The 18,962-nt window shown below is 42.2% G+C and overlaps 1 long non-coding RNA gene and 1 other non-coding gene across 2 annotated transcripts; one reads left to right on the forward strand and one right to left on the reverse strand.

The window, feature by feature from the left end:
- Nucleotides 1-1,278: 1,278 nt before the first annotated feature.
- Nucleotides 1,279-7,858, forward strand: LOC103883927. Its single transcript, XR_646318.4, has 3 exons — nt 1,279-3,735; nt 4,007-4,111; nt 6,382-7,858. It is a non-coding gene; the product is annotated as an uncharacterized LOC103883927 (long non-coding RNA).
- A 9,482-nt stretch (nt 7,859-17,340) lies between these two features.
- On the reverse strand, nt 17,341-17,415 carry LOC116275557. The gene has a single exon (XR_004184673.1). It is a non-coding gene; the product is annotated as a small nucleolar RNA SNORD28 (small nucleolar RNA).
- Between the last annotated feature and the right edge of the window lie 1,547 nt (nt 17,416-18,962).

An 18,962-nucleotide genomic window follows, 5' to 3' on the forward strand; every position in this document is an offset into this window, starting at 1 on the left:
AAATCACCAGCTGTGATTTACATACTGGCTTTGCCACAAAGTTTTAGTTCGACTCTGTTTCTGTTGTTATGGTGTCTTATGAATATTTTCTGATATTTAACACAAAGCCCTCTAGCTGTTTCCAAACTGGTTACCTGAGACACCTGAGGTACTTGTGGTATTGTTCGGATGGGATTACTTCATGTACTTAAAGGCTGGCCACACTGCAGACTAAATAAATCAGGTATCACCCTCTACTAAGTTTTCAAAAAGTCTTTGCTGAATGAAATGCAAAAAGAAAATGCAAAAAGAACACTTGGGCTTTCCTTTTCTTTTCCAGACTCTCTTTACAACTCTTGCAAAGATGTCAAGACATATTTCAGTATTCCACCAGTGAGGTTACAGTTTTATTAGTGATGGCCTTGGTTCGCATCATAAATGTGAATTTACCATTTACTGTTGGCTTGACTGACCTGGTCATGGCCAGAAGGAAGGAAGCTGTGTAGAAGATTTGCTCTTAAACATTTTCCCCTCCCTCACAACCCCTTTCTCCTATAGAAGGCAAAACATTCTCTTCAACTGAAAATGGTGGAAAACATGTTTGTTGTTTTTTCTTTAAACGATAAAAGAGAATTAAGTCAGCTGGCAACAGGTGCAAGTTCCACCCTGTGTGTATGGAGAAGGCACCAGCTGACATGGGCGTGTGCATGTGTATGTAGGGCAAGCTGAAACTATAACCACCACCGCCCTTGAGCAAAAACAGAATGTTTGCAAATGTTTGAATCACCACCCAGAGTTTCACAGGTGACATCTTTACTCCAGAGACCCTTTTTTTCCAGTCACATAGGTGAAGAAAAGGAAAGGAAAAAGAAAGGGAGAGTATGGAGCAGATGCAGTGATCACTGCCCAGGGCTGGGCACTTTATGAACTGGCTATTCCTGGCAGGGCGCAGCGGCTCACGCCGGTAATCCCAGCACTTTGTACTTTGGGAGGCCAAGGTGGGCGGATCACCTGAGGTCGGGAGTTCAAGACCAGCTTGACCAACATGGAGAAACCCCGTCTACTAAAAATACAAAATTAACCGGGTGTGGTGGCTCATGCCTGTAATCCCAGCACTCTGGGAGGCTGAGGCAGGTGGATCACCTGAGGTTGGGAGTTTGAGACCAGTCTGACCATGGATAAACCTTGTGTCTACTAAAACTACAAAATTAGCTGGGCATGGTGATGCATGCCTGTAATCCCAGCTACTTGGGAGGCTGAGGCAGGAGGATCGCTTGAACCTGGGAGATGGAGGTTGTGGTGAGCCGAGATCACGCCATTGCACTCCAGCCTGGGCAACAAGAGCGAAACTCCGTCCCAAAAAACAAAACAAAACAACAACAACAAAAAAACCGGACTATTACAGACTTTGTGAAACTTTGTCTTTTCCTCCATGATTTAACAGGTAAAAAACTCTCAGGTGATGGTGAGTCAAAAAGGAAGCTGGCATCTTAGACATTTTAAAATAAGGTGTTTTTGTTTTTAAACCAACCACACTACATATAGCAGAGGTTACTTAAGCCTCCTTTAGAAACTTAAATATGGCATAAGAGAACCTTATTTTAATTACTTATAGCACAGAAATCTCTTCAACTGCTAGTTGGAATCTATGTAAACATCAGACATCCCTTAAGTTTTTGATCTTGAACAGGGCTGTAATTGAGTATCCCACACACAATGTTTAGGTGAGGGTCATCCTTATTGAAATATGTTCTAAAATATCTGAGGTAGCTAGAAACCTTCATCTACTTATCATTAAAGATGTTAGTCCGAAGGAAAGTTTTTATCTTGGAGACTTTGATAGCTGTTACAAATCTTGCAGACACTATTTTCTTACACTGTTTTGGTCAAATCAAATTTCATTTGGAGTAATAATTCTCCATCCTGGTCTTCTGATATCTCAGGGTGCCTCTAATTCTTTCATTTGGTACTGAAAACTTCTTAGTTTACAAAACCTTTCACAGATCTTTCTGATACAACACATCATTTTTTAAAAATCACATTACTCTTGGCTCAAAACTTGTGATGACTTTCCATTGAGCTTTGAGTGTTGCAATGGAAAAGGATCATCAAAATCCAGTCTCCTGCTGGATATAGAAATGATCTCCCCAACCACCTTGTTCTGTCCCCTGCCCATCACCTCTAGCCACCAGCACTTCACTACCTCATGCGGTAATCAGTTTCATTATTGGACATGTTTATTCTCGTACTGGGGCAAAGCTTGTACCAACTGAACCCAGTTTTGCCCACAGGAACAAACATCTGCCTTTTAGATCTGGTGGTTCCTCCTATGATAGAGAAGACATTACCCTGTGTTACCTTATTCTTCTCCAGTTCAGGCTCGGAGCGCTTCACTCCTCCATGTGGCCTGCCTTGACTCAGTATTAGTCTCTCGATACCCTCTAGTTTATATCATTGTTCCTCTCAGGCATTGAGCCAGATCAAGCCCAGACTTATCATCTGGGCTTTTAAGAGCTACCCTGTAAGCCTGTCTACCACATCCATGCACATTTATTTCCAGGACAGGACTTTGCACTACAAATCTCCTGACTCAGGCTGTCATCTTTTTTTTTTTTTCACTGTTCTCTAAATACAGCATAATTTCCTATTTGGTCTGTCTGCAAGATCCAAGAGGAATACAAGTTATGATGATATGATAATGTCATGATTTGGAGAACCTACCATATGCATGGTGCTGACGCCAGGTGACTGAATCATCCCCTCTGCCATCTTGGAAATAATAGTAAGCTTCTTAATTGGATAATAAAACAGTGGACAAAGAAGTGAGTGAGTGCAAATTTCAGTAAGAGCCATGAAGCTAGGAGCCACAGGTTGCTGTGCCACAGAATCAGTATTGCATGTAGGTTTGTGTTTGGGAAACTTGATTCAGATGGGCTTGTCAGAGAAGACCTTTCTGGGGAGACGGTGTTGAAGTGATGACTGAAGGATGGTAAGAACTAGTTCTTTGCAGCGTGAAGGAGGAGGAGGAGGAGGAAGAGGAGGAGGAGGAAGACAGCATATGCAAGGATCTGAGGCAAGATAGAGTTTAGCTGCTCAAGGAACCTAAGAAAGCTCTAAGGTGCTGGAGTGCGGAGAGGGTGTTAAAGGGAGAGACCAAATCATGAAGGGCTTTGCAAGTCACTTAAAGTTTGAGCTTTCCTCTAAAAGCAAAAGGAATTTTTGAACTAAAGGCATTTAAGCAGAAATGCAGGGGTGTGTGTGTGTGTGTGTGTGTGTGTGAGAGAGAGAGAGAGAGAGAGAGAAAGGGAGGGAGAGAGAGAGTGAGCATGGAGAGGTTTTAATCTTAGAAAACCTCTGTTTTTCTAAGGTTTGTTGCCCTGGCAGCAGTGTGAAGGGTAGTTTATGTGACCAGCCCTGTGGAGGCTGCGTGGCGGGAACCTGCTGTGGAGGAGGTGGTGGTGAGCACAGCTGTCTGGTCAGAACTTTTGTTCTCTTGTGGGTGAAGTGAGAGCGCTGCACAGAGTTCGTGGTGTGCCCACCTGGAGGGTGGGGCTTGTGGGGAAGAAGCTCAGGGCGAGAATAAAGAACTGTCTCAGCAAGGAGTAGGTACCTCAGATTTGGAGCCACTGGTCAGTTCTCCCCAATGTCTTGCTCTCTCCTCCGGGGGCCTGGAAAGTCACCTGACACTAGAGATACTAGACGCCAGGGGGAGGGAAGAGCAGCTCAATTTGGAGGAGACACCTGAGAAGATGGTAGGTACGTACCTGAGTCTTCCTGAGTTATTGCTGGAAAATGGGGAGATGCCAAATGGATGAAGACCAAACTGAACAGCAGCTCATACCCATAACTTCTAGTTTCTTTCCATGTGGCTTAGTGGCTTTCTTAAGATGTCAGTGAGGATCCAGGGTTAGGTGAGGAGGTAGGTCTATGCCTTAAAAGGAGCAGACCTTCTCTGAACCCCTTCCTTCCTTTCCTTTCTATAATCCTCAGCCTCCTCTAATCCTTCCCTTGTTTTCCCAAACCGCAGGCCAGACTACAGCCCAGCAGCACGAAGAATTCCGCTTCAAACATCCACCTCACCTCACCTTTGATCTCTGCAGTCAGGGTCTCATCTTGTAAACAGACATTACAGGTAGGAAGAAGTCTTGATTTCAGTTACAAAACTCAGAAGTTGAGGGGCGTCAGCCTGCTCTGAATAGCAGTGGATGGAGAGTGGGGGAAGGCGGAGCTGGTGGCCGGAGAGGAGACTCCTGGGTGGAGTACTGGAAATCCTGTTGAGGGATTTCATCCATTTCTGCAGTGTGGTTTCGATAATGAAACTTCTTCCCCATCTCTCTAAGAAATCGTAACTAGAATATGAGTTTCTCCTTGGTATGCAGAATTGGATTTGGAGGGGGGTGTTGGCATTAATTGAAGTGCTTTCTCCTACTTGGTGGGGTATGCAGGGGTGTGTCTGTGGAGCACTGTGAAATCAGTCCCCAGAAATGTAAAAGAAAGGATGTCTGTGCCATACACACGTGTGTGTATATTGATTTTGTCTTGATTTTTAGTTGCCTACGGTTTTTGGTGACTCATGAGGCCTGGAAGAATCAAAATTTTAGATTATTGTTGATTCTTGAGAGAGAGAAATCTGGTACTTCCAGACCCTGGCACAGTCTTCTGTAATTACGTTATATTTCATAATTGTTTGGAACGGGATTATTTGTCCAATTCCATCACACATGATTATTTCCTTCTCTTGCCTTATAAATTGGATAAAGCTCTTATCAGTATTCGCCCAGCCATAGGAAACAGCCTGAGTTTTTCAGGCCCTCACACTGTGCTTAGAGAGAATTTTAACATATCTAAAAATACCAGGCCTGGTGCTATTTGTTTAACACTGTTGTTGCAGAGCCCTCTCTTTGGGCTAACCCAGCCCCTGCTGCAGCAAGCAAAGATTACAATGAATGAAAATCCATAAAACAGGAGCACCACTAACTGGCAGATGTTAGACAGAGAAAACCTCAGTGGATGCTGTCTGAGGATCAGCACATAGTCATTGGCAGAACAAGGCTAGCTCGCAGGGCCTCCAGGTGGGCAGCCAGGAAGCTAGCCTGCTTAGCGTTTCCTGTGGAGGATCTCAGGGCCTGCTGTTCGTGTGACTGAGCCTGCTTGCACAGGGAGAGAGGTTCACTGCCTGGGGGACAAGGCTGTAGACCGGAGGGGATGCTGGCATAGCACAGAGCTGATGTCCGTCTTCGTTTCTCCACTCCTCACTTGTATTTGGAGGCACCGTGCGGTGTGGCGAGTGCTTTGGCATCGATTGGCTTTGTACCCAACACAGAGTGGGTTCTCCCTGCCTACGAAGGACAGATCATGGCTCAGAGAGGCTTTGTGTCATATGTGGAAGGAAGTGACTTCATTGTGACTTGAACCTTTGCCTTCTGCCTTAATGGCTGGTGTTCTTCCCACAATATTTGCTGTCTTAATATAATCCTTGAGGCAAATGCTTTCTAGCTGGGAAACAGAAGCCTTGAGTCAGAGAAAGGCTGAGATGGGTTTGAACTTTCTTGGATGTCGATGGAGATTTTTTCAGAAGGAGAAGAGGAGGAGAGCTTAGGTCTCTGCCCAAGGGAGTGGCTCAAGCTATTTTGTGGAAGTTGTGTAGACCAGGGAATATTCAGTCCGGATATGCAAGGGGAGTTGAAACCTGCCCCTGGCTTGAGGTTGCATTCTTTGCACTCCACTAGAGGTTAAGGTAGCCCTAGCTCTAGCTGTCCCGGGTACTGTGAAGTTACTAAGCATATAAAAATATCATCCAAATTGTATATATTCATAAGCAAGGCCAGCACGTTCTTTTAGCTGAGGAATGACTGTCACTTCGTATGTCAGAAGAATTGGCTATGATTTTAAACAAAACACTTATTATTTTGAGTTTTTAGCTGTAATGTTCTTTAAAATCATAACGTAGCCCTACATTTTACCGAGTTCAACAGTCTAGCTAAATATAGAACTGTCAAAAAAAAAAAAAAAAAAAAACCAAAAACCCCAAATTTCTAAAAATGGTTCCCAGGTAGGATTTATTTAAAATCTACTTATGTATTAATATATACAAATAACAAATATAAACAATGTTAAAAACCAAGAAACACAATCCAGACTTTAACATTCTGTCTGTTATTATTCAACTAAGAAAGAGCTGGCTCTGTTTTTCTTGCAAAAGAAAAGCGTTCCTAAGTGAGCAGTCACTAAAGTTACTGGTAATATAGCATAATGTAGTTCACAGTTTTACAAGCGCATTTTAATTTTCTTGTGTTTCTTTCCTTCTACTTTCTACCTTTACATCCCACTTCATTGTAAACATTTTCTGTTCTTTTTCCAATGGGGCCATCTTTCTGTTTTCTTTCAACCTTGCTTCCTCAGTGAGAAGAATGCTGGTGTCGGTGACCCCTCGAGCCCTGTTTTAGCAGTGATGGCTGGTGGAACCAGAGTCCCTTCTCTCTCCTCCATGTTAACAGAATGTGGAAGTATTCCTGAATCACCAATCCTTCATAACGGGAAGAGGCAGGTAGAAAGCAAAAGCCTTGAGGATGTCACAGCTCTTGCCCCCTTCAAGTTTAATTTTTTAAAGAGGAAGCAGAGAAGACCAGCCTCATCTTGTTTCTGGAGAAGGTTTGCTTCTGAACTGCTTCCACTGCTGCTGGTTATGAACGCTAAGAGCAAATTGGTGTTCTAAGCTCCTTCTGGAGCTCTGCTGTGTGCTGTAACCTTGCGGATGCTTGGAGCGCCCACGGCCGGCCCGGCCTCCCTCGTGGACCATGCCTTGGTCCTCAGTTCTGGCTCTCAAGCTGCTATCACATCTGCCCTGTGCCCACACACTGCTGACCAGCTTTGGGTTCTCAATTGCCTGACTGGAGGTTCGGCCAGATGTGTTGGAGCAATGTGGCGGGAGTGAGCCAACACCCCCTTTGCCCTTCACTACGTTCTTCTCCCGAGGATAAGAAACAACTAAAAAGAAAGCCTGATCCACGTCAAGGCTTCTGGCAGAAAGGGATGCATCTGTTCTTCCTAACAGCAGACAGAGTTTTAAATTAGGATGAAAACAACTGTGTCTAGTTCCCAGTTAAGACACTGACACTTGAAGATTTATATAGACCAGGGTTCCTTAATTGGGGATGTACATTAGTATTGCATGGAAATGTTTTTCAGTACATTCTGACGTAGGCCCCTCTCTATACCCACTGAGTCAGAATCTCCATGCGGGCCTCATCTTCAGAAAATGTTGCCGGGGGATGCTGCCAGATATCTCTGTTCAGAGCCATTGGTCTAGGAAGAATGATCCGGAGCTGGTTGGAGGCTGCAGTGTCATGCTCTTCAGGCGTTTCATCTCCCAGGGCACCGTTGTTTTGTAGGGCAGCAGGGTGTCACTCAGGATGCTAGTTATAGCGAGTGAAGGTAGATGGCTGAATGCTCAGAAGAATGAGTGAGTGTCCGAGTTGTGTTTCTCTTCACTGTGCAGGTGAGCACGGTCAGGTGCCTTCCTGGGGTGAAGGTGATGCTAAGACCCTGTGGCCAGGGATAGGCAGCCCCGTCACAATCCTGGCTCTTGGGGTATTAATTAGGCAAGACATTGTGAGGCCCTTGCTTGATTTCTCCAGGCTTGTATCTTCTTGCTAGGAAGAAGATTAGATTGGGTAATATGTAAGGACCTCTGAAGTTCTAGGCTACTTTGAGGTCAACTTAAAACATTTAAAAAGTATCATATAAGTGACCTATTCTCATTCTAGAAAACCAAGAAACACTGGAGTAAGCAAAAATAAAAGAAAAACCCCATTATCCCATGACCCTGCCTCCCAGAGAACCTTTAGAGGTGAATTTTTCCTTTTAGTCCTTTTGCAAAGATACAGACACAGATATGCATTTTAGTATAATATGTATTTTACTAAAAGGTGATTGTATACTATATATGATCTTGTACTCTTATCTTTTAAGTGAACCTATAAGGAACACAGGAACCTATAAGGAACCTATAAGGAACGCCTTTCCATGTCACTAAAGGTGCACTGGACATATTTAACATGGGGGTAGATAGCTTTGTGATCTAGGGCCTGGCCTTGGGAACTGCTTCTTGTTCAGCCACTTCCTAGCTGTGTAACCTTCAGCAAGTTACTTCATCTCTCTAAATCATAATTGCCCTCCATGGAAAATGGCTGTAATAGTAATAGTTACTTTATAAAGTGTTCTGAGGATTAAGTCAGACACTGCATGCTACGTACTTAGTGCAGTGTCTGGCCCATACAAGGATCAATAAATGTTCACTAAGAGTGCTGCATATCATTCTATTTTACTCGAGTGCATAATTTAACTAATCCTCTATTATTGCTTATTTGGATTTCTCTTTGCTGTTATACACAATGATGCACTGATTGTTCCACAGATAAATATTTGTGTATATTCTTAGGACATATTCCTAAAAGCAAAATCGCTGAGCTAAAGGGCAGGCACATTTTAAAGAAGCCAATACATAGAGCCAAGGTGCCCAACTGAAAGGTTGTGGCAGCCTATGAGAGTGGCCATTCCCCACATCTAAGGGATGTGTGTGTTAGTTTTCCTTTGATTTTATTTTGTTTTTGAATTTAAAGGAGAGGGAAAATGTCTGAAAAATGGTGTCATGATTTTATTTTACATTTATTTTTATATACATACTAATTTTGCCCATTTTTCTATTGGAGTGTTTCCCTCTTTATTGTTGACTTGTAAGATCATTCATACAGTAGCAATCCTTTACTTTTAGTTATTAATTCATTCATGAGAGCTACCCAAGTCCCAGGGGTAGCACCTGGTGGTGAATGAGACAGTGAATATCCTTGCCTTGGTGGATATGAAGTTCAGGCAGGAAAATGGATATGAAATAAATGATGAAAACCTGCAATCAAGAGTATTACAGGGCTATGTAGACTATTGGGCTTATCCTGGGAGGCTTCCCACAGGCAGTGATGAGTGAGAAGATGTTGCAAAGACAGGACTTAGCCAGGGATAGACTGGGTAGATAGGGGCTCCAGGAATGTAGGTTGAAAATATTTTTTTTTTCCTAACTGGTTCCTTGCTTGAAAAAAACCAAACAGGCTGGGTGCAGTGGCTCACACCTGTAATCCCAGCACTTTGGGAGGCTGAGGGGGGCAGATCATGAGGTCAGGAGTTCAAGACCAGCCTGGCCAATATGATGAAACCCTATCTGCACTAAAAATACAAAAATTAGCCAGGCGTGATGGCGCATGCCTGTAGTCCCAGGCACTTGGGAGGCTGAGGCAGAAGAATTGCTTGAATACGAGAGGTGGAGTTTGCAATGAGCCAAGATCACACCACTGTGCTCCAGCCTGATGACAGAGTAAGACTCCGTTTCAAAAAAAAAAGAAACAAACAAACAAACAAACAAAAAACAAACAAACTTAGCTAACTTAGCTCATAGTCTATCTTAGGTTTTTAAATTAGTAAAATCAATTAGTATTTATTTTCCTGCATATTTTCTACCATTGGTATTTTACTTGGAAAGTCTACCCCATGAAGTTTTTATTTTTAATTTTTGCCTTCATTTTATAACCTTTATTTATTGTAAATTGACAATTTATAATTGTATAAATTTGTGAGGTACAAAGTGATATTATAATTTATTCATACAATGTGGAATAGTTAAATAAAGCTAGTTAACATATCCATCACCTCAAAACCTGTACAATACTCTATGATTAATTATATGCACCATGCATTACTCAAAAAAGAAAAAATCTGTATCCCCCATAACTGAGACTTTGTACCCTTTGACCTTCATCTCCACATTCCCCAGCCCCCAGTCTCTGTAATCACCATTCTGCTCTCTGATTCTATGAATTCAATTGTTTTAGATTCTACACATGAGTGAGAACATGAGGTATTTGTCTTTCTGTACCTGGCATATTTCATGTAGCATAATGATCTCTAATTCTATCCATGTTGTTGCCAATGATAGAGCTTTGTTCTTTTTAAAGGTTGAATAGTATTCCATTATGTATGTATACCATATTTTCTTTTTCCATTTATCTGTTGATAGACACCTATGTTGATTCCTAACTAGGCTGTTGTCAATAGTGTTGCAGTGAACACAGAAGTGCAGATAGCTCTTTGACATACCAAAGGGCATATATTCCCTTTGATATATACCCAGAAGTGGGATTGCTGGATCACACGGTAATTCTATTTTTAGTTTTCTAAGAAACTTCCATGCCATTTTCCATAATAGCCATACTAATTTTTGATGTTACTAGAACCCTTCATCCCAGGTGCGACAGATGCGCATTTAAAATAAACACCAAAGATTGTCCTTCTATAAGTGCCTTGTGGGGTTGGGCTCATGGAGAGAAAGGCTGACCTTCATGCTGACCTCTTAACCTGTGCCCAGTGAAGCATGCAGTCTTATACTTCAGGTAATAGAAACTGGATAGGAGAAAAAAAAGTCTGGATTCACAAGAGACTTGTGAAGGGGAAAAGTTTGTTCTTAATCCTCTCTTCTCTGAGCTATTCTATGTATAGCATCTCATACACTTAGCACATCTATATGGGCCCAGGTTCCTCCATTGGTATAAGACAAAAATTTTAAATCAAACCAATTCATGCTAAGATGTGAATGACTAAGCTATCTGCCTCTAGTCTATGTTTATTTTAACAGAGTACCATAAAAAGGGAATAATATACAATGTGTGTATGTCATTGGATGTTCAGTCTGATATCCAAGTCAGACTGAATGTAGAAGATAAATTTTTGGTTAAATGAATCTTTACTTGCATGCTTAGCAGCAGTTCCAGAAAGATGCAGAAGGTTGAGAAGTGTAGAGTATACTGGTTAACAAAGTGAATTCTAGAGGCAGGATACCAGGGCCAAATTCTAGTTCTGCCATTTACTAGCTGTGTGACTATAGGCAAGTTCATTAACTGCTGTGCTTCAGCTTCCTCATCTACACAGTGATAATGATAATATCCACCTGATAGTAAAAGTGAGGGGATTGAAGGATTTCTTAAATATATGGTGGCCAGAACACTGTCTAGCATGGAACAAGTGAACAACAGATAATAGTGGCTGAAAATTAGAAAGCTTGACTCTTCTCTTTACCTATGTCCTGGGGATTTTGATACTTTACTTTCTGGGCTTCCTCTTATTTTCCATGTTAGTACATCTTGCATTGCTATAAAGGAATACCTAAAACTGGGTAATTTACAAAGAAAAGAAGTTTAATTGGCTCATGGTTCTGCTGGCTGTACGAAGCATGGTGCTGGCATCTGCTTCTGGTGAGGCTGCAGGAAACTTACAATTATGGTGGAAGGTGAAAGGGAGCTAGTGTATCACATGGTGAGAGCTGGAGCAAGAGAGAGAGAAGGAGGATGTCTCAAACTCTCTTCAATAGCCAGATCTCCTGTGAACTGAATGAGAACTCACTTATCATCAAGGGGAGGGTGCTAAACCATTCCTGAGGAGTCCCCCCACATAATTCAGTCACCTCCCATCAGGCCCCACCTTCAACATTGGGAATCATATTTCAGCGTGAGATTTGGAGGGGACAAACATCCAAATCATGTCACTTGCCTGTCTGTTTTCTTTGTGGCTCACCTACTACTCAAATTTTGCTTACCTGTGATGATTCCTATGATCCCAGCCTTGGCTCTCTCCTTTTCTCTCTGTTCTTTCTCCCTGGACCTCTTTGCTTCTGTGGCTTCATCTGTCACCTTTTTGAGCTGATTTCCCAAACTCATATTCTCAGGCCAGCCTATCAGTTTATAACATTTGGGTATTCTGTGAATTTTGTTTGTGTGTTTGCAATCATAACACCACAGATTAAACTGCTTGAAATGGTAAAGGAGTTAATTAGCTGAAATATCCAGAATAAATGGCTTTAGGTTTGGTTGACCCAGGGGCTCCCACAATATATCCAGGGCCCTGAGTTTTCTCATCTGTTTCTCCTGTGTTTGTTGGCATTGGACTGATGGCCAGCAGCTAAAAGTACTCATGCTGCTGCTTTTTCTGCCCTGCCATGAGTAGAGAGAGCTTCTGCCAGCAGCTTTAGAGGTGAATTAATTACCCTACACAGCATAGCTTTAGAATCTGGACATTGTTTTATGACAAGATGGGTGAATGGATCCTGATGGACAAAACCAGCAGATATTCACTACAGTTGTATTGCCTTTTCTCCAATTCATCAAAGCACCACCAAGACAGCAGAGCTGGCATGAGTTCTGCACCCATGGATTCAACTAACCGTGGGTTAAAAATATTCAGAAAAAAAAACCCCACAAAATTCCAAAAAGCAAAACTTGACTTTGCCATGTGCTGAGTACTGTGTTCGAATCTACATGAATAAAGTGATGTGTAGACACTGTGTTAGGTGTCACAAGTAATCTAGAGGTGACTTCAAGTGTACAGGAGGATGTGCATAGGTTATATGCAAATGCTATGCCACTTTTTATAAGGGATTGGAGCATCCAATGACTTTGGTATCAGAGAGGGGCCCTGTGACTAATCCCCCATGGGTACTGAGGGTCCGACTGTACTTGATGCTTCTGCTCTGGCTTTGGGAGAGTCACCATTCCCCCACTTTCTATGTTCAAAAGCTCAGCATTCAAATTTGCTCTTCCCTTTTTCTCTATCCCCACAAGCATTCCATTTAGTAAATTCTAGGATATGCTTGTTGCACAATATCTTTCTCTGCCCTACTCATTGGTTCAGTGTACTATCAGCCCCACCCAATCTCTGTGGCTTTCTGTGGACACTGGGGTCCACTGTAAATTCACTTGCCTCTCTTCCTCTGAGAAGTATGCCCACAGCATCCATGCATTCTTATTATATTCTGTTTTATATTGTTACTTATGTCTACCTTTCTTCCTCTCCTACCTATGCTACCTAGCTGGATTTGGAATACCTTGTGTATTAGGTCATTCTTGCATTGCTATAAAGAAATACCTGAGACTGGGTAATTTATGAAAGAGGTTTAATTGGCTCACAGTTCTGCAGGTTGTACATGAAGCATAGTGCCAGCATTTGTTTCTGGGGAGGTGTCAGGAAGCTTTTACCCATGGCAGGAGGTGAAGTGGGAGCAGACACATCACATGGCCAGAGCAGAAGCAAGAGGGAGTGGTGGGGGGAGGTACCATACACTTTTAAAGGACCAGATCTCACACAAACTCACTCACTCACTCACTGTCTTGAAGACAAGACCAAGCCATGAGGGATCCACCTCCATGACCCAAACACCTCCTGCCAGGCCCCACCTCCAACATTGGGGATTACAATTCAATGTGAGATTTGGGCAGGGACACACATCCAAACTCTATCACCTTGGAAGCCAACCTCATACTTCGCCAAGTCTCTGCTCACCACCCAGAAAAGCTCTCCGTGGTCTCGAGACTCTATCACAGCTCTTGTTGACTGAGGGGCCCCAGACTCCCTGGCAGTATGCAGTGACGGTAGCATTCTATGTAGCCGCCATGGACCTCAGACACTCTTAGGGCCGATGGAATTGCCTAAAATTGTTCCCTGCAGAACTGTGGGTCCATGGGAGAGGAATAGGTGTGATTAGAAAAAAGTTCCAGGATCAAACAAGTTGGAGGAATGCCACCTCAAACAAGGTTAGCATTGTCTTTACTATACGAATTTTCAGAGTCTCGATAGAGCAATGTTTTCATGAATCTGTAGATGATTGTGTTTTCCAAATGAATTTGACAGTCCTCCTTTTACAAATAGAATTTTGTTAGGTGACGGTCTTGTATCATTCCTTGGCAGTTGTCAGCTGTGCTGGGTGTGGCAGAGGCCTCCCAGGGACAGACTGCCTTGCACTGTGGGTTCTGCCCTTGCACACATCCATAGAAGCATAGGGAACTCTGCCGTGCTCTATCTCATAGCCGTGTTCATGTACTAAGAAGCTGCAGAATATGATGGTGTTCTATTTTTCTACCTTGTAAAGCTCATGGAAGACTCTGATAATCTACAACAACACAATCTTAGTTCAGGAGTCCCCTGGAAGCCAGATATAGTGTTTAATTTGTATGATAGAAAATGGACACTTAATAGTTTGCCAACTGGCTGAAATTAGTGAGATTTTGATACGCTGCATTTCTTTCTCAAAAAAGATCTGATTTAAAAATCACTGCTGGAAATAGACATTTCTAAAGTCTTACTCTTTTCCTTGAAAAAATGTGTTGTCCTTTAATCAAATAACATTATGTTACATTGATATGATGTAAAGGTTGAGTAATAAGCAGGTGTTAAGCTCTTTTCATTCCTTGTGCACGTTTTCTTTTCACAAAGGTTTTTCCTACTTTTTGTTATAGTTCTTGCTATTTGATGACAGTAACTGTAGATTGTAGGATGGTCAATAAGAAGGATAAAAGAGAAGCTGCTACTTATTTATCAGAATGTATAAGTTCATGCATAAGGGCAGGAGTAACTCAAATACCTATGGTAAGTATTTTCTGTAAGCCTTTCATGGGGGAATGGAGAGCCTCTTTCAACAATGAAATAATTATTACAACTGGAAAGTGGGGGGAAGAAGAGGCAAGGAGCCAGGTTTTAGCAAATGCTAAAATCTAGCAAATGCAACAGCTATTCAGAGGGTCAGACCAACATCTCTAGAGGAGGCACAGCACAGGTCCATCAGAGAAGAGTGCCAGGTATGCATTTTTATTGCCTTTTATAAGTGTGTGTGTGTGTGTACGTGTGTGTGAATTTGAAGGGGATCACACTGGGTATGCCTCAAATAAGGTGCAAGGTAAGGTGAGTTGTGGTAGAGTGTGGGAACCAGGAAGGGGCTGTAGACATCTGGGTTTTAAATTAAGCACTCACCTCTTAAACCAAATCTGTCATGAAGTCACCATGATTGACCAAACATGCAACCAAAGAGCTGACGCTATGCACACAAGCACATTAAGATGGGACCTGTTTTCTTCGAATTTCATGTCACTCTTTGGAGAGTCAGACTCTAGTGCTTTCAAGAATCACCTTTAGGGCCAGGAGCGGTGGCTTATGCCTGTAATCCCAGCACTTTGGGAGGCCGAGGCGGGTGGATCACGAGGTCAGGAGATCAAGACCATCCTGGCTAACACGGTGAAACCCCATCTCTACTAAAAATACAAAAAACTAGCCGGGCGTGGTGGTGGGCGCCTGTAGTCCCAGCTACTTGGGAGGCTGAGGCAGGAGAATGGCCTGAACCTGGGAGATGGAGCTTGCAGTGAGCTGAGGTTGCACCACTGCACTCCAATCTGGGCGACAGAGCAAGACTCCATCTCAAAAAAAAAAAAAAAAAAAAATTAGGATCACTTTTAGATGGTTGTTAAAATCCAGATTCCAGGGACTTCTCTTCCCAAAATTCAAGTTCAGTAGGTCTGGGGTGGGAGCCTGGAATCTGCATTTTCAGCAGGTACTCAGATGCTTCTGATAGAGTTAGGGTATGCTCAGAGCCACCTTCAGAACCACTGGCCTGGAAGGCTCCATTTCTGGGCAGTGAATGGGCCTGTCTGTCTCCCTGCTGGATGAAGCCTGCCCGTAAACCATGCAGCCTGGCGGTGCTATCAAGATAATACTGCAATCGGAACCCAGATGAGTCATATGTAAACTTATTAAGTTCAAATGTTTTTATAAGCAACTTATCCTTTTCAAAAATCAGGTTATAATAGATTTGGGAGGGAGTCTTTGAGTTTGCTTGTCAGAAACAATACCAAATGCAGATCTGGGGACATTGCCCCCCAAGCAATGGATTCTGTAATGGCAGGAGCCTAAATCTTTGTTGATGATCAGATGACTAATTATACTGGACTTCTCTACAAGAGTCCTGCTGTGTGTTACATATTTCTGGCCTCTTATTATCTGGAATGCAGTAAACCAGCTGCATGTTAAAAGCCCTTCAGTCACCTTAAAAGTATCCCAGGGGGTTCTTTCTTTCTGTCCTACAGAGTTTAGAGTCTCCCCTGAGGCATGGGCCTCAATCTTTGCTAAATTAACTCTTCAGGTATTTTTCTATCAGGATTGGATAGGGAGAATCTCAATTGCCTATAAATTACAGAGTCAGCACTCTGTGGGACATTTATGTAAATTGTAGCCTTGAGTTTAACCTAATCCTAAAACGGTTTAAATTTTATGCAAAACTAGTTTAACACTGTTCATTGCTGTATTCTCAGGCTGCTGATAAAACGATTGAGAACAACATGGAACTCTTCTCAATGCTTATTTTTGTTTTGCTGGTCTTCAACATGTAGGCAGAATTTTTTTTTTTTTTTTCTCAAGGTCCAACTCGCAATACTATTATCAAAATCTAAGGGGGAAAGAAATGTCTTTTGTCAGACCAAAATCCAATCTAAGTGGTGTGAAGCAATGCCATTCTTCTATTAAATGTGTATTTGAGTAACCGTGCGACAATTAGGTAATTTGGATGTTTCTCTTCCTTTCATAGCAATTAGGAAGATATTCATCCACTTCCATGTTGACGACATAATCTTAGTACCACCTATTGGAATGGCCATAAAACACTGATGAGCTCTTTTCCTGATTATCATCAGAAAGTATCTACTATACGAAAACTAAAATTATTGTGGCTGACCAAGATTCCTCAGAGATAAGCTAGACTTTGTCCAAACTGGGAAATTCTAAATAAATAACTCATGCAGACTTAAATAAGATAACAAATGTAAAAATTCTGGGTAGAATGTGAAGCTCTATTCATGTTAGAGACTATTTTTGTGGTTCTTGCGGGTACCTATGGCAGCTAACAGCCTGATGGACTCATGAGAATTCAGCGCTATTGACAATCTGAAAATTATCCTGGGGCCATATTGGGATTTCAAAATTATTGAGGTACCCAGGCAGTAAGACTTAACCTTAAAAAATTCAGACCAAAATATTTTCTTTCCTTCTTTGGCTCAGAAATCTGGAGGTTGCAGTCCAAGATCTGTCAGAGTACTTGAGCAGATTTTAAATCCAGTTTTTATAAAAGGCTTTGGCCCTAGCTTTGGGCCAGTGGGTCTCAGCTGGGGTTGTTGCTCTCCCTACCTCAGGCGACATTGACATTTTTGCTTTTCACAGCTGGGTAGAGTACTACTGACACATAGTGGGCATGTAGTAAGGTGCCAAACATCCCACATCCTACTATGCACAAGACAGCCCGCGCCCCCTCCTCCAGTCTAAGAATTATCTGGCCCCAAATTTCAAGAGTGGTGGAGTTGAGAATTGCTCCTGGCCATCAGGGGATCACACTGGGTGTGCTTCTGGGCTTGCATTTCATCAAGGTGTGAACCAGGCTCCTTTGTTTTCTCAGAAGGTCTTCAGTTCTGCATCCGACATCAAACAAAGACTCAGAGAGTTTTCTCTTTTTTTCATAACAACTTTAATATGCTCTTAACTGTCATTCCTCATAGAGCCTCAGCTTATCAGTTCAAATCATCTGAAGAGATTCCTCTTTAATTGACACTGTGACTTCTTGATACAGAGGCCCTTGTTAGGGCTGTCAACTCTAAAAACAACTAAGAATTTGCCAAAAGGTCAACAGAGTTTTAATTTTAATTTGTTTTCATTTTAATTTAGTTTTAATTTGAAGGGGACAGTCCAAAGAACATCTTGCTCATTTATTCTTCTAGTGTCTCTAAAATCTTTCCCTGCCTCGAGTAGATGTTGAGAAGAAAAATTACACAAGTTAACAAATACACATTGTATTATCTTAGTTTTCCAAATATTTCCAAATTGGATTGATGTGATAGTAAGCCTCTGAGATGGGTTGAATTAATGAAAAGACACCTGTAGAATGCCTTAGAAGTGTTGCGATGATGATCACTTAAGGTTTTTCTTGTAAAAACCTTTTTTTGGTGTGGTGTGACTTAGCATTCATATTCATGTGACTCTTTAGCAAAGGTGTACAACTCCTGCAACCTAGCAGCATTAAGTTCCTGAGAGACACAACACAAGAAAGAAAACAGGTCTAAATCCAAGACTGTTTCCTCTCATATTGAATCTCTCTGGGTGATCCAGACACCTCGATTGTCAGAGCCTAGACCAGAGCCAGCTTGAAGCTTCAGCCCTTCACCTCTCCACCCCAGGTAATGACCTGTTTCAGAATCCAGATCCATTGCTCCTCCTAAGGGGAAGGTACCCTAAGTCCCATGTTTCACCCTCCAGACAGATGGCAGAAGAAGCTGGAGGCTTCTTTAACCTGTAACTCTTTTCTGGAGATTCTGCAGAATGGGATAGGTAAATACCAGGCGACAGCAACCTTTGTGAGGGGCCTTGATGCAGAGTTCAGGCTGAAGAAGAAATGAAAGGTGTGGGAGTGGGATCAACATTAGAGATGAAGACTTTCCTTGTCTATCACTTTTTATATAAACACACCAGCAGTATAGCCTTCTTGGAATATAGTACCTGGAAAATAAATTAATCTCATTTCGATGAACTTAGATACTTCCTTTTAGTGAAAGCCAGTGCTAGCTAATAGTAAGCCTGCTGATGTGCTCAGTTGCAGTGACTAATTAAACCCAGATGCCTGCCTCTTAATTGGTTTTGATCTTTCACCCTGAATTTTTCTATATGACTTAATAATTTAAGACAACTCACTTCACCTTGAGGATGTGAGCAGGGTAGAAATGATAAATAACAGGTGAAAAAAAGAGAGATGTGAAGTTTTAAAGTTAATGACTTTTTACTAACATGACGCTAACATGGAACCTCTCTGCTCACTATGGCATGAGCGAGTAAATGACTAGATCGTTTTGCTATGTTGTTTAATTTGCTGGTGGTTCCCATAGACATGAGCAGTTTCACCAGCATTACTTTGTTTCTCAGCTGCTTTACTCCTCAGTCATGGGCCTGACATCCTCCACCATCCTTCTTGGTAGCACCTCTTCTCCCTTCTTCAATTCTGTTTACCCTTGCCTAAGGCTTAATCAACTTAAAAAAAAATCCCTTAAAATAGGTGAATTCTTTTGCAAAGAAATCAGCCTATTGGT

The sequence above is a fragment of the Papio anubis genome, chromosome 6 (assembly GCF_008728515.1).
Source record: "Papio anubis isolate 15944 chromosome 6, Panubis1.0, whole genome shotgun sequence".
Taxonomy (NCBI): Eukaryota; Metazoa; Chordata; class Mammalia; order Primates; family Cercopithecidae; genus Papio; species Papio anubis.